Source organism: Micromys minutus, assembly GCF_963924665.1.
Source record: "Micromys minutus genome assembly, chromosome: 6".
NCBI classification, from domain to species: domain Eukaryota; kingdom Metazoa; phylum Chordata; class Mammalia; order Rodentia; family Muridae; genus Micromys; species Micromys minutus.
This window is the reverse complement of record NC_137975.1, coordinates 52634067-52649009: the sequence shown is the minus strand read 5'-3', so window position 1 is coordinate 52649009 and position 14943 is coordinate 52634067. Positions and strand designations below refer to the sequence as shown.

Here is a 14943-nt window from a genome sequence, read left to right as displayed (position 1 = left end):
TTATTTCTCTCTTTTCCAATTCTATTGCTTGGGTTGTCTTGGGAGTGGGGAATCACAGCTCCAAGCTTTTGTTGGTCAGTAACAAATGAAGCCAACTCTGCTGCACACATATTGTCTGACATAGTATTCACATGTAGAAATGCCACGAGTGGCCAAGGAGCCATGCATGGGCTTTGAGTAAAGGAGTGGGTGTATTCCAGGTGAACAGGTTACAAAAGATATTTCACCCTTGAAGTCTTTGACTCCAGTTCTTAAACCACGATTGATGGCTATCAACAGGCTGAAGCACAAGTTCAATTTTAATGAAGAAGCCAAGGGCAAGCGAGGGTTTCTGGGGCCCCCTGGAGTTCAAGCATCCCCAGACCCACCTCTTCATGTGCAGCTGATTCTGAAGTTTCCAGGTCAGCCTCTGAGGAGTTCATTTCTGGAGTACAGAACTTACCAAACTAAAAGACTGGGGTTCAGGCCTAAAAGTGACCCCTGCTCACTCCATTTCTGTCTCACTGTTATCTGCTCACACAGTGTCCCACCTCACTTCTTAATCTTAACCAGAAACAGAAGCCAAGTGGATATTATTTCCTCCTTTGCATGTTAGGTAATATCAGGGCACCTCAAGTGGTACCAAGAGGACATGAGTACTATCAATGCTGCTGAATATAATAATTTAGAGCCATGTTTACTGGAAAAATAATTCGTGCAGCACAATGGCATAGAGAAAGAAAAGGCTAAGCTTCTATCAGCACAGCTACTACCCTATAGAGATCCACTGTTGGACCAGTGAGATAAGTCAGAGGGTAAAACACTCATGCTGTGGGCATGAAGACGAGTCCAAGCCCTGGAACTCATGCTAAAAAAACAAATCAATAAAAAGCCAGATGCAGAGGTGACCATCTACAATTTCAGTGCTCCTGCAGCAAGACAGGACACAGATACAAGAGAATTGCCTAGAAATTCAAAAGTTGGCTGCCATAACGTTCAAAGTGTAACAGAACAGAAATAGGAGAGACTCTGACACAAAAACATGGTGGAGGAGAGAACTCACTCCAAAAGTTTTCCAACCATCTCCACATTGTCACTTTAACACTCATGAGCCTTCTCCTACACATGACATACACAGACACACAAACACACACACACATACACACAGAGAAACACAGACAGAGACAAAGATACACAACTGTAAGCACACAAACACACACAGAAAAACACAGACAAGCAGACACAAAGACACAAGTACACACACTTACACAAGTAGACAACTATACACAAACACAAGACAGACACAAAGACACAACTATAAACACACAGACACACAAACACACACAGAGAAACAGACATGCAAGCACAAAGACACAACTACATACACTTACACAGATAGACAACTATACACAAACACACAGACAAACAGACGCAAAGATACACAACTATAAACACACAAGCACACACAGAAACACAGACTAACAGACACAAAGACACACAACTATACACACATACACAGATAGGCAACTATACACAAACACACAGACAGGCAGATACAAAAACAAAAAACTATCCACACAGACATACAGACACAGATAGACAACTATACATTCACACACACACACATAAACAGACAGACAAACACAGACACATACATAACTACACACACACATATACAATGTGCTCTTAACTTTAAGAAGAAATATTATCTATATTTAAGAATTAGAGATAAACCAGGCGTGGTAGAAGATGCCTTTAATCCCAGCACTCAGGAGACAGAAGCAAATAGATCCTTCTGAGTTGGAGGCCAGGCTGGTCTACATGGTAAAGCCAAGGCCAACTCAAGGCTGCATAATGAGATCTTCAATAAAACAACAACAAAAAAAAAAAAAAAATGAGTGAGTTAGAGGCAAATCATTTTATAACATCTCTATACATTTAGAAGCACATAGGTCCCCACATATCAAATATATGCTGTTGTCAAAGCCCTAATTTGGCAATCACACTCTTCTGTGGTTTAGTTGGTAATGCTTTAGGGCTCATTTTGTATCATCACATAGATTCTAACTTCAACTTTAGGAGCTGAGTCCTTTCCATATTTGGGTATTTACAGTATACTGATAATTCAAACAAGGTGGAGACCATGCTGTACATATGTTTCTCCATACCTGTCAGCATTTCTTTAGTAAACATTGAAGGGAGAATCATTGAATACCTACATTTAAGTTATGGAGGACTCTCTCACATAGCCCCGAGTACCTCTGCCTTTGCAGCTCTTGTCCCTTTGTTTATGTTTTTGACTTTGTTTTTTTGCTTGCTAAAGTTTTTGAGACAAGGTCTCACTATGTAGCCTTGGGTGGCTTAGAAACTCACCATTAGTACAGAACTCATAGAGATCTACCTGCCAATCCCTCTGGGTCCTGGAATTAAAGGCTTGATCCACCACTCCTAGCTTTGATCTCTTGCTCTTTGATATATCTATATGTTTGTCATGTATGTTCATGTGCTAGGCTTGTGGCGGTTTGAAGGAGAAGACCCTCCACAGAATCATATATTTGAATGCTGATCTCCAGTTGGGGAACTACTTAGGAAGGATTAGGTGTGTGTTGGGGTTTGTCTGTTGCTATGTACTGCAATGCTAAATATTGCTCCCCAAGGTCTGTTTGTCCTTCAGGAATGAAGAAATCCTCAGGTATACCAAGTGATTTGAGGTATTCTTGTTCCTTAATTTAAAACTATTGGTTGAATAAAGTTATCAACAGCTTATAGATGGGCAGAAGAAAGGTAGGTGGGGTTTTAGTTCCTGGGCTTAGGGTCTGGGGAAAGATGATGAGAGAGAAGAGAGAGATGAAGAAAGGAGAGGACGCAATGGGGTCAGTGAATCATGAAAACATGGTCATGAGGGATGGGCAATTGGAGTAAGAGCAGCCCAGGAGAAACATGGCAAATTATAGCTTGGGGTTATTGACGGGGAAGTAGACAAAAGAGCCATAAAGGGTTGGTATCTGTCCAGCGATAATGCTGTTAAGGCTTAGTATAAATGTAAAGGTTTTGTGTCTTTTGTCTGGGAACTGAATCATCAAAGGCTGGGTAGAAACCCCCAATTAATATTAAATATTTACCACATTAGGTGTGGCCTTGTTGGTAGAGGTGTGTTGCTGGAAATGGGCTTTGAGGTCTCAAATGCCCAAGCCATGAACAGTTAGCTCTCTCTGTGTAAGCTGTCAATTACTGATCCAGCACCACATCTGCCTGTCTGCAGCCATGCTTCCCTCCTTCTATAAAGCACCATGTCTCTTCACAGCAATAGTAAAGTAACTAAAACAATGCTTGTTTCATGTGTGAAAGAGCATGTTTCATATATGTGCACATACATGTAGAAAACAGAGTTAACATGGGGTGTCTTCCTCCAGTGCTTCCACTTTATCTCACTGTAGTCAAATCTTGTAAATTCAGCTAGTCTGGCTAGCCAGTTGACCCCTTGAGTACTGGGAAAACAGGTGGCCCAACACACCCAGCAAGCTTTTATTTGGGAATTGCTGAGATCCAGCTCTGGTCCCCATCCTTGTATGGCAAGCACTTTATCCACGAAGTCATCATCTTAAGTTTTTTATTTTTATTTTTCTCCTACAACAGTCTTGCTATGTAGCCTCAGCTGGCCTAGAACTCATGGAGAACTCTCAGAACTGCTTCTGCCTCCTGAGAGATGGAATTAAAGCTGTGCATCAACTTGCCCAGCCTCTTACTTTTAACCCAAGAAAGTGAAAAGATGTTTCAAACTTCGAGAGTTAACAGCAGTGCTGGAAGATGCCTTTAGCCTTAGAGAAGAACTTTGGTCCTTGCTGAGCTGGGCTGTCTTCACTCTGTAGGGCACAGCATCCTTGAGTTTGCCTATGCAAACCCAAAGTGTACAATGTACTGGTTGTCTATTGCTGGGGGGGGGGGGATCACTCCAGACTTAGCATCATAAAATAAGAATCATTTTTTTTTTTGTTTTTTTTGGCTTTGGCTTTGGCATTTTTTGGTCAGAAATCTCGACATGATTTAGCTGGTGAATCAGGCCCATGGTACCAGCTGTGTTTGCAGGCATCTGAAGCTCAGCTGGGCTGGGAGGCACTGCGTCCAAGCTCACTTGACATGCCCGGTGAGCAGGAAGCTATAGTTCCTCACCACACAGGCCTTGAATCTGCTCCTGATAAGGCTTTCCACAAAGAAGTAGGCTGAGAGAGAGGACAGAGGCCATGATGACATTCAGACTCTTATCTCAGGATGGCACGCGTAGGCTTCGGTTGCATCCTATTGGTCACATGGTCCAACCCTGGCACACGGTGGGAGGGGTTGCTTGCGGTCAAACACCACCAAGCAAGGCTCAATGATTAGCCGTCTTGGAAGCAGCTAACAGTTACAAACACTATGACAGCAACAATATCCCACACACACTTTTAGCTACTACTTCCTGAGCAAGGAGAATCAAGCCATATTAAAGAAAGGGGGCTCTATGCATTTATAGACAATCCTCAGAGAAAAACATCAGAGAGCATTATCAGAGCTCCTTGGGGGAAAGGAAATGATAGCCAAAACCATCTATTTAAGTTAACATTTAATATTTTTTGGGCCCATACCTAAGAATTTTAGCATTTGCTCATGCCGAATAAAACAAGCCTGAAGCTTAAAAACACCTCAGCAGTTTTATTTTCCAATGTGACTAGGACCCAACCTGGTGCTACTGTTTTCCTAGTCTCCAAAGACTAAACTAACTTAATTAATTATTTATACTTTCTTGTATGTGCTTAGACAATCAAGTCCTACATAGTTAGGCCTGAGCTCTGCAGCAAGCAACCATCAAATTAAAAAAAAAACAAATATTAATTCTCTTACTGAAAGGAAGAAAGTAAAATATTAAAATCAGACCAAAATGTTGAGAGCCTTGGAGAGGAAGCAGAGGAGGAGAAAATACCTACTTTAGCCTCTGTTAACTGTGAATTAAAGACCCTCCAAGCTGATCACCTATTTACAAAAAGAGACTTGATTGTGAATAACAACGGGGAGAGGTCATACCGTACGCCAACTCTTAAATCAACAGTAATATGCTGCTTGGAGACTGAGCTGACAGGCAGTTCCCAGCCTTTGCTCAACCTGTCCAGTGTAGCCCACTTGTTCCTCTCTGTCCACTCACTGACCGCGCTCTGAGCACTTACTGACTGAATCTCCAGGGTTTTTAGCTGTGTTGCCTATTCTGGTCTTGCTAAACGTCTACAACTGATCACAGCTGCTCTGACTGTCACCAACAGTGTGCCAGGGGCAGTCATGGGCATTTTTGCTATGTGGCCTCATTTTCTCACTATCACCTCTGTCTATGTGAGGCATGAGAAAGATAACCAATAAAATAGATTTCCAGTGTCAAGGCTGACAGGGGTATCAATCAAACCCAGAGCTGTGTGGCTCCAAACCTATGCTCCGCCTTCCTTATCACTCACTCTTCCTCAATAAGGAGCTTCATGTGAACAGTTAGGAAAGTACACTTGTGTGAGTGTGTATATTTGCACATATGTGTGTGTGCACATGTGTGTGCATTGTATGAGCATGTGGGGTGTGTGTGTGTGTGTGTGTGTGTTCATGCCTGCATGGCAGACCAGATGAGGACATCAAGAATGCTTCTCTATCAACCTCCGCCTCAGCCATTAAACCTCAGTGAGCTTCTGTTTTAGAAATTATTTAAATCCTGGCCCGAGGTTTTTAACCCTGCCTTTGAACTGTTAGTTCCTGGATGAAAGAAACACATGATCTTTATATGTAAATATAAATATACACATAAATATAAGCCTTAAACAATAGCACAAGAGTTGGGAAAACACTGCTCTCTGTTATTAGAATCTACTTTCCTATTGATAATTGAGTTATTACTATGTACTGTGTTTCTCATCTGCTCATCTGCTGTTCTTAACTCCAATTGGCCAGCCCACAGTGCCATGTTCTCTTGAGACCTAACTCATGATGGTTCCTTCTTCCTCCTCCTGCATGTTTTTCTTCCCCCTGTGGTTTTCCTCAGCTCCAAGCCCTTGAAATCGAAACCACACCTATATCGCTTCTGCCTAGCTATTAGCTGTTGGCATCTTTATTTACCAATCAAAACTAATCTGGGGGAAGAATCACTCAGCATCTATGTGGGGTACAGACTCTCTCATCTCTGGGGCAATCAGTCTTGGGGGCTCAAATTAGCATTAGAATCCAGCAGCATTAGGTCAGCCCATTCTAACCAACCCTCCACATCTCTATCACCTCCAATGCTACTCTTAACCAATGAGCCATCTCCCCAGCATGGAGAGAACATCCTAATACAGCTCTCCTTCATCCCCTCTGCCCTCTGGTGTACAACTTTATTCATGTTAGGTTTTTAGACATTTTCTTTAGTCTTGCAAAGCCTTGGGAACAATGGTGAGTGAGCCATGACAATACACCAGGTGGTACAGGACAGGAATCTCCAAGGGGATATTTATATATTTATATAGCAAATAGATATAAGACTCCTGTGGTACAAACACTCACCAGCTTACCACAGGCTGTTAATGGTGGCACTGTGGGTCACGATCATTCACCATCAGCAAGTGAACTTTCTGAAAGGATATTTTTTAATGTCTTGCCATCATATTTGGGATGCATATTAGACTCCCTCTTGTTAAGTGACAGATGGGAAACATAAAATCAAATAATAACGGCAGAGATTAAGATGGACATTGTGCATGAAATCAACATAACCAAGCCAAGATGTGAGAGCTGACCGTATAAATGGGTTTTTCTACCGTTAACTCCCACGGTAATGACTTCATCTCAGCAAAACAATACCATCTGTTGCACTGAATGCTAATTTTAATTTTATGAGTGTTGAGGTTTCTGCTAAGGCTGAAGATATTTTCATTTTGTAATTGTATAAAGTGGCAATAACTTTGTGTCTGGTTTTAAACATTTAAATAGATGCATTAGCAGAATCCCACTATTGTGGGCTGGGTAAATGGCTTGGTGGGGAAAGGGCTGGCTATGCAGACATGAAGACCTAACTTTGATTCTCCAGAACCCCCATAACTGGGCATAGTCAGGTGCTGGAGCAGAGGGCGTGCACCCCCGGATCTCAAGAGAAATCAGGAAGGTTAAGCATGCAGGATTGTCTTTCCAGTGGGAAAGATGAAAGTCCTGCTCTTCCATCCACACGGCCGAGAAGTGATGGACAGCCTGGTGATCTGCGTTATCGGTTGGGCCAGGCCATATCAAGCTCCTACAACCATGACTGGAGGTCGCTAGTGATCTAAATGACACATGGAGCCAGAGGCTCCCCCAAGCTCCCAGAACCAGAGGTGGCTACTAGCCCAAATAACCTCTATCCTATCTATATGACCAAGACCAGACCAGACCCTTAGGCCCTTAAGCTAGTATAGGTAACTTATCTGTAGAGCCCATCTTCTTGGAAGAAATGACACTATCCTGCGCTGAGTTTCAGTGCAATTACACATCCTTGTGCAATGGGGATTGTATCATACCAGGCAGCTTTATGCTGGACTTAAGTACACTGGGAAGAAACAACCTGTTATTAGACTCCCTGAAGTCTGATCCAGGTTGACAAGTCAGTCTGTGCTGAGTTTTTTTTTTTTTTTTATTCCTGCAGTTTGCTTCCCTGTGTGACCCCTGCAGGGACTCTCTTGTTCCTTGGTATTTTAAGAATGAGTTTCTCTGGGTAGCCCTGAATGTATTGGAACTCACTCCACAGACCAGGCTGGCCTCAAACTCACAGAGACCCACCTTCCTCTGTCCTCCAAGTGCTGGTTCAAAGGCATGGGCCATCACTTCAGCTTGTCCCAGTACACTTCTGGCAAAATGGGAGGCACACACAGAAGAATCCAGAGATGTCATGGGCAGCGAGCCTGGGAGCTTCTACACCTGCCAACAAAGACACCCTGATTTCAATACGGTAGAAGATGAAGGGTAACATGCAAGGATGACCTCTGACATCTGACCTCTCCAAGGGCACCATGGAGAGGTCACTCTGTCACGTATACAAAGTAAACAGAAATCGTTCTGTTTTGAATGGCAGGATTGCATAGCAATCTAGACTCATCTCCACCCCACAGCCCTCACTTTCTTGTTCTAACCAACTCCGAGAGTCAATGCTTGGAGGACATCATCTCTTCTTTCTCACCTCACAACTGAACACACACACTGGCCAGTGTTCTGACCTCGATCCCCTTTCGTCCTCCTCTGGATACTTTCACTTAAGGGGACTCACCTATCCACCCAATGTGACCAGTGTGAATTTATGACTGAGTTTTTTTGGGAAGCTGGAACTCCGGCATTCCCTAAAAGCTAGGCTTAGCCACCCATCCCCAACACACCAGTCAAGTAACCTTGCTGGGTCTCAGCTCTGGGACACTACGTAAGGAAATTTAAGCATTTAGACCAGCTAATCTTTTTTAATTCAGATATTCCCCCACACTTCCCTGACTCTTAATATCCAACAAAGGCCAGTCTCTCTCAAACTTTAAAATTAAATAACCTGTGGTGTTTCTGTAACTGTGTTGTTCTACCTGGGATAAAAAGACCCATGATTCTAAAATTGCAGATGTAATTAAAGAAACTGGCCCCTACACTTACAGAAAAAGAAATAAGATTTGTATATCAGACTTCTTTACCTGAGTTTTTAAAGATAATAAGTTATGATGGTATTGTTGAAAATATATGCTACTAGGAGGTATGGCCTTGTTGGAGTAGGTGTGTCACTGTGGGTGGGGCTTTGAGACCTTCATCCTAGCTGCCTGGAAGCCAGTCTTTTCCTAGCAGCCTTCAGATGAAGATGTAGAACTCTCAGCTCCTCCTGCACCATACCTTCCTGGATGCTGCCATGTTCCTGCCTTGATGATACTGGACTGAACCTCTGAATCTGTGAGCCATCCCCAATGAAATGTTGTCCTTGGCGAGAGAGAGAGAGAGAGAGAGAGAGAGAGAGAGAGAGAGAGAGAGAGAGAGAGAGTTGATCATGAAAAGTAGAGAAATGAGAGCTAATCAATGTGACCCCATTTACAAAATGAATAAGCAAAGGGGTCTAGTGACCCTGAGTCCATTTAACTTTCCGTTTTAAATAGAGCCCTGGAAGAAGTATGCGTAATTAAGAAGTCCTGGTCAAAGTATGGCCCTTCTCTTTTATTTGGTTCTGGTTTTGCAGGATGAGCTGTCATGGCTTGAGGGAATAGATCTAGATCCTACAGGACCAGCCACTTCTATTTCACCCTATGGTTTCACCTTCATGAGTAACTATTCTCAGCTAGATGAAACAGCCTCCCCGAGGGAGCTAGGACATTCTCTTATCTGTGCCTTCAGCCAAAACAAAGGGGACAAACACAAACAGAGGCAGGGATGCTGAGCTCCCCACCTGTTTTAGATACCTGTGAGCCGAGAGAGGGGTCAATGTGTTTAAGCAAAGGCAACTGCAAAGCCCCCTTTGTTTAAATGCTCCCCTCCATCCTACACATGACCATCCCTTGATAGCCACGTTTCCAACTACCCAGTGATCATCTCCACCTAACAACCCCAGGGGCAGTGTTCTCTGGCGCATAGAACCAAAGCCCTGCTCTTCCCCGCCCTGAACTAGCTGGAAACAAAACCCCTGAGGGTCATCTCAACTTTATGTTCATGGGCTTTTTTCTTCCTCTGTCCCTTCTTGTCTTTCTCCCTGTCTCTCATATTATTTCCACCCATTCCCCTTTTATTTCTGTGTTTTTGTTTTTTTCTTGAGGCAGGGTCTTCTCACTGTGTAGCCCTGGCTGCTGGCACGTAGACTGGGATGACCTGTTACAGAAGTCCCTTTGTCTCTGCTTCCGTGTACAAAGATTACAGCCTGCATCACCACTAACAGCTCTTGAGCTTTTTTTTTTTTTTTTTTTTTTTTTTTTTTTGTAGTCTAATGGACTTTTTATTTATTGAGGTCTTTATCCCAACCAGTCATTCAAAAACCAAGTACCAGTTCCGCACCTTTCAAAACATGGGGAAGAGCTTCCTTTTCACCAGCGCCACCTGAGGATTTCTTGGAGCCTCCCCACGATGGAAGGCAGGAGCTGGAGAGAAAAATAACAGATTGAAGACCTCAGTGGCTAAAGGCAAGAGGAAGACAGCCCTGGAAATGGTCCAGACAGGTGGAACAGAGAGACAGTGTGTGACATTTGTACTTCACGAGGAGGACCAGACACTAGGAAGTTACTGTGCATAATCATGAAGAAACCGGAAGTGAAATCTTGTGGTTCCACTATGACCCATCCTTCAGAGAGAAAAATTAATTTGCGAATTCAGACACGGGGTGCACCTCCAGCTGTCGAGCGGTTTCAGAAAGGCCTGAATGAGCTCGTGAGAGTCCGCCAGCATGTGCTTGTCAAGTTTGAGGCCAGCATAAAGGACTATAAAAGTAAAAAGACAAGCAAACACGAACCCACATTCTCATCCCTCATGCAGGGTACAAGCAGGACCACCCTCAAGCTGGTCCAAGACCCAGAAGTAGAATTTGTGATGGCTGCATGTTCGGTCCTTAAGGAAAATGTGGCTCTAGCTACTGACCCATCACAGCTCTTGGAATCTCTGTAAATGTTTTTGCCTAATAAATTCTCTCTTTTGTTTAAAACACACGCACACGCACGCATGCGCGCAGCACAGACCTGAGGGGTAGGAGCTAGGAACTGTACCTCCGCGCCACACAAACATCAGTGGGAAGGAGACGAGGGCAGCAGAGGTGGAGAAGGGGGGCCGACAGTCTCGGTGGTCATCCTTGCTCAGGGGCCATGCTAATCCGTATTGTGGCATATGTGCTGCCGAAGCGAGCGCGCTTTCGCACTTTTTAAAGTTAGGTATTTTCGTTAATGTCGACTTCCCTTTCTACCCAGTTTTCTCTCCTTCCTACTTGGCCACGCAGATGAGCCACTGGAACGGCTGTAGCACACCAGGTTTTTGACTAAGAGTAAATTGAATTAGGGATACATCTGCGTGGACAGGGAGGGATACACTCTGTGGTCTGCAATCCCTCCTGTATATGGCTGCTGTGAACTGTCCCGGATTAGGAATGACTTCCAGAAATCTTTTTGCCTACCTGCCAGGCTGATATTTTCCATTTTATGCCATTGATGTGCAGTGCCTCAAGCCACGTTAAATCTAAAAGATAAAATTGGAACAACTTTGAGACACAATCAGATCTCACTGAAGCTATCTGAAAAGAACCCCTCTCCTACCAGAGACTGTCTCCCTTCCCTCCCTTTCTCTGGCCTTTCTCTCCCTCCCTCCTGCCCTCCTATAGCCAAGAAATAAATTAATGTTATGAAAACAAACGCATCCACGAATTATCCTCACATATCTCCTGATTGGTAAAAAATAAAACAAAACAAAAGCAAACAAAAACAAACAAACAAACAAACAAACAAAAATAAACAGGAACCTCTATGTTCACATCGAACACCAAAAAAAGAACTAAAAGCACCAGAGAGATTTGTAACAGCCCACATAGGAAAAAAAAAAGCTATTTTCAGATTGACCTGTAAAACGTAGTTAGTGAGACAATCCATAAAATGATGAAACGCAGCACTAAATCAGTGCCTTGTCCGTTGTACCTTAGAAGGAATTGTATTTTCTCCTTTTTTTTCAAAGGAGACCTAAAGTGGACATCCAGGCTTGACCTGCCTTCTTGGGACTAGCCGAGTCATAAATCATAGTCGCAGATCTTGGTAAGCCCCACCAGGAACAGGCTTTGATCTATTGCCGTATTGTGTGTTGTGTTTTCTGTAACTGCCCATGCACATAGACAGGGACACACAGCTTATGATGTTGAAGTGCCAGGTGGCATTCTTGCTGCTCCAGGAAGGCTGCCAACTAACCAGAGGGGCCATTGTCTGGGCATTCCTCCTTGACGTAAGAAGACAATATCTAGAAACACTTCCTTTATGTAATAATAGAAAAGCTCCCCTAACAAAACTACGGAAAGAGCTGGACCCCCCTGCTCCTCCGTAGTGACTAACATTCTACCACATGAGCTGTTCCACCTCAACGGGGTCTCCCTCCCTGCCCACCTTTCCCACCAAACAGGATATTTTACTCTAAAGTCTGCATGTGAAAATGTCTAAGAACAAAGGTCTTCTCCACTCACAGCCCAAACCACAAACCAGTATTAGCAGGGTACTTGAGAAGCCCAACATGACATCCGAGTCCCAACCTAAGTCCTGCTTGTGATTCACCACACATTGTCAACCAAAGACTGACCAAGGTTGCTACAACCCACTTGCTTTTCCTCTCTAGTTTTATTTCCTTCCTTCCTTCTTTCTTTGCAAATAGTCTCACCACTAAGTTATGGCCAATGTCCATGTTGACTACACCCTAGATCTTTTCGCAAGGGACCCTAAAACAGAAGGAGGAGAGGACCATGGGAGTACTTATTAAAAAGACAAAATAGAGTCCGCACCCCAGTGAAAATCTCAGTCCAGGAGCCTGGTTCTCAAGGCCTCAAAGACCAGATCTGTCTTTGTCAGACGTGGTTAGACCACTTCCTCTTGCAGCAGGTAGTGGTGAATAGAGAAACTCACAACTGTTCAAAGTGGTAAAAATACTGATTGTGAATGCTCGTCCATATTAATGCCTGCCCCACAAGGTTCAGGGAACATCATGGAAGACGCAGAAAGAATGTATGAGCCAGAGGATGGTAAGAGCGCTGTCTGTGAATGGGGTATGGCTGCCGCACACATGAACTCACATGGTTACATGCTACCTGCGCAAGGCCTGTACAAGACAAAGCCAGTAAAAATTCTACCACCACCCCTAAATACATGAAAGGAGGAAGGGAACCCTTCCTGAGGGAACGTGGCAGTTGGTATCTGCTGGGAAAAGAAAATCCTTCTAGGAGGTGTGGCCTAGGTTGCCTGTGCCCCGATGATTAGTTCCACCCCCATGTGATTACATGTGTCAATTAAACAAGCAACCAAACAAACAAAGAATGTGAAGTTGGTAGGGTAAGAGACAACGTGATCAAGATATACTGTCTTGAATGAAATTTTCAAAGAAATAAATAAAAATATCATTAAAAAATACAAACATGGCTTTCTTTTTCCATTTATTTACTTATTTATTTATTTTAATTGATCAATCAATTAATTCACATCCAGACTAAAGTTTTCCCTCCCTTCTCTCCTCCCTTTCCTTTCCCTGCCCCCACCCCAAATCCACTTCTCCCTTTCTCTTCAGAAAAGGGGAAGCCTCTAATGGATATCAAAGATCTGTGGCATTCCAAGTTGCAGTAAAGACTAGGCACATCTTCTATTGAGACTAGAAGAGGCATTATGGGGATTGGTTTGATTTATAAAGAATGCTTTGATTTAATCAGGAATCTGTGTGTCTAAACACTAAAGGTCCTTGTCCCCAATTTTTATTTTTAATCAGTCAATAAAGATGCAAACAGCCAATGGCTGGGCACAGAATAGGGTCCTTAGAGTTTCTCAGGCTAGGATGCAGAGAGGAATGGGCAGAATCACCATAACTTGGAGAAAAGGGATGGGTTGCAGGAGTGGCTGGAAATATAACCAACCAGCCATGTGAGATTTGGGGTAACTGGCCACTGACCACTTCCCCAATTGGGCCTGGGGTAGCAGGAGAAGATTTTAAAATGCCCAGACTTTGAGGTAGCCAAGGCATTTTAAAAAAAAAAAAAAAGCTAGTATGGGTGTGTGCATGTGTGTGTGTGTGTGTGTGTGTGTGTGTGTGTGTGTATAAGTGTATGTGTGTGTGTGCATGTGTGTGTGCGTGTGTGTGTGATTGCTCCTGGGTGGGTATGGCATGTGCAATCTGCTGGTAGTCAAACCTTGACCCAACAGAGCCAGCACAGTAGGGAAGATCCCAAAGTCAGGCAACGGAGTTACAGATAGCCCCTGCTACTGTGGTTAGGAGTCCCACATGAAGATCAAGATACACAACTGTCACATATATTCCGAGAGTCTAGGTCCATCCCATGTATGCTTCCTGGTTGGTGGACCCATCTCTGTGAGCACCTATAGACCCAGTTAGTTGACTCTGTGGGCTTTATTGTGATGTCCTTGATCCCTCTGGCTCCTACAATCCTTCCTGCCCATTAGCAGGATTCCCCAAGCCCTGCCTTACATTTTGCTGACAAACACAACTTCTAACACATACTGTAACCTGGATTAGCCTTGAAGATACTCTGGGGAGCGAGCCAGGAATGGAGGTGTACATCTGTAACTGAAGAGGCAGGACCGGGAGGGCTGCTGCCAGTTTGAGATCAGCCTAGGCTATGTAGCAGGACTTAGTCTCCAAAACAACAAAAAGGCATTATTAAGTCTAAAAAGCCAGTCACAGAAGACAAATAGAATATAATCCTTCTCATATGAAATACTCAGAATAAAGCCATCAGTACATACACAAGAATGTAGCCATCAGGGATGAAGGAGAAGAGCTGTGAAACACACTGGATCTAGTTTGGTAGGCACACCATTTCAACTTGAGGAGAGGAGAATGTTCCGGAGATAGATGGTGACAGTAGCCACCTGGTAACATTTATATTCCTGTTGATGCCAAACTGCAACCTTAAGGTGGTTACAATGGTAATTCTACATTATGTCTATTTTTGCCAGAATAAAAACAAGAAAAACTCCTTAAAATCGCTGTCACACAATCTCAATTTGATTACAGACTGTGGGCTTATCTTACAACCGAGACCTCCCAGGAAGATCCGGAAAAAGAAAACTGATATAGCGGCTGAAAGCACTTTGTAAGAAAGAAAGCTCGGTATTCGTTTTTTTTTTTTTTTTTTTTTTTTTTTTTTTTTTTTTAAAGACCATTTTTAAAAAAAGAACCGTGGACAGCCTCATTCATCCATTGCCAACTCCTACAGAGCAGTAGACTTAGCCTACAGAAGACTTGTGTTTTCAGCACGTGGGCCTCAGC

At 43.5% G+C, this 14943-nt stretch overlaps 1 pseudogene across 1 annotated transcript; it reads left to right on the top strand.

Annotated features, from left to right (window-relative positions):
* The first annotated feature begins 265 nt into the window (after window positions 1–265).
* LOC308422007 (DNA-directed RNA polymerases I and III subunit RPAC2-like) lies at window positions 266–10596 on the top strand (annotated as a pseudogene). Its single transcript has 2 exons — window positions 266–401; window positions 10030–10596. The product of its transcript is annotated as a DNA-directed RNA polymerases I and III subunit RPAC2-like (transcript).
* Window positions 10597–14943: the final 4347 nt, after the last annotated feature.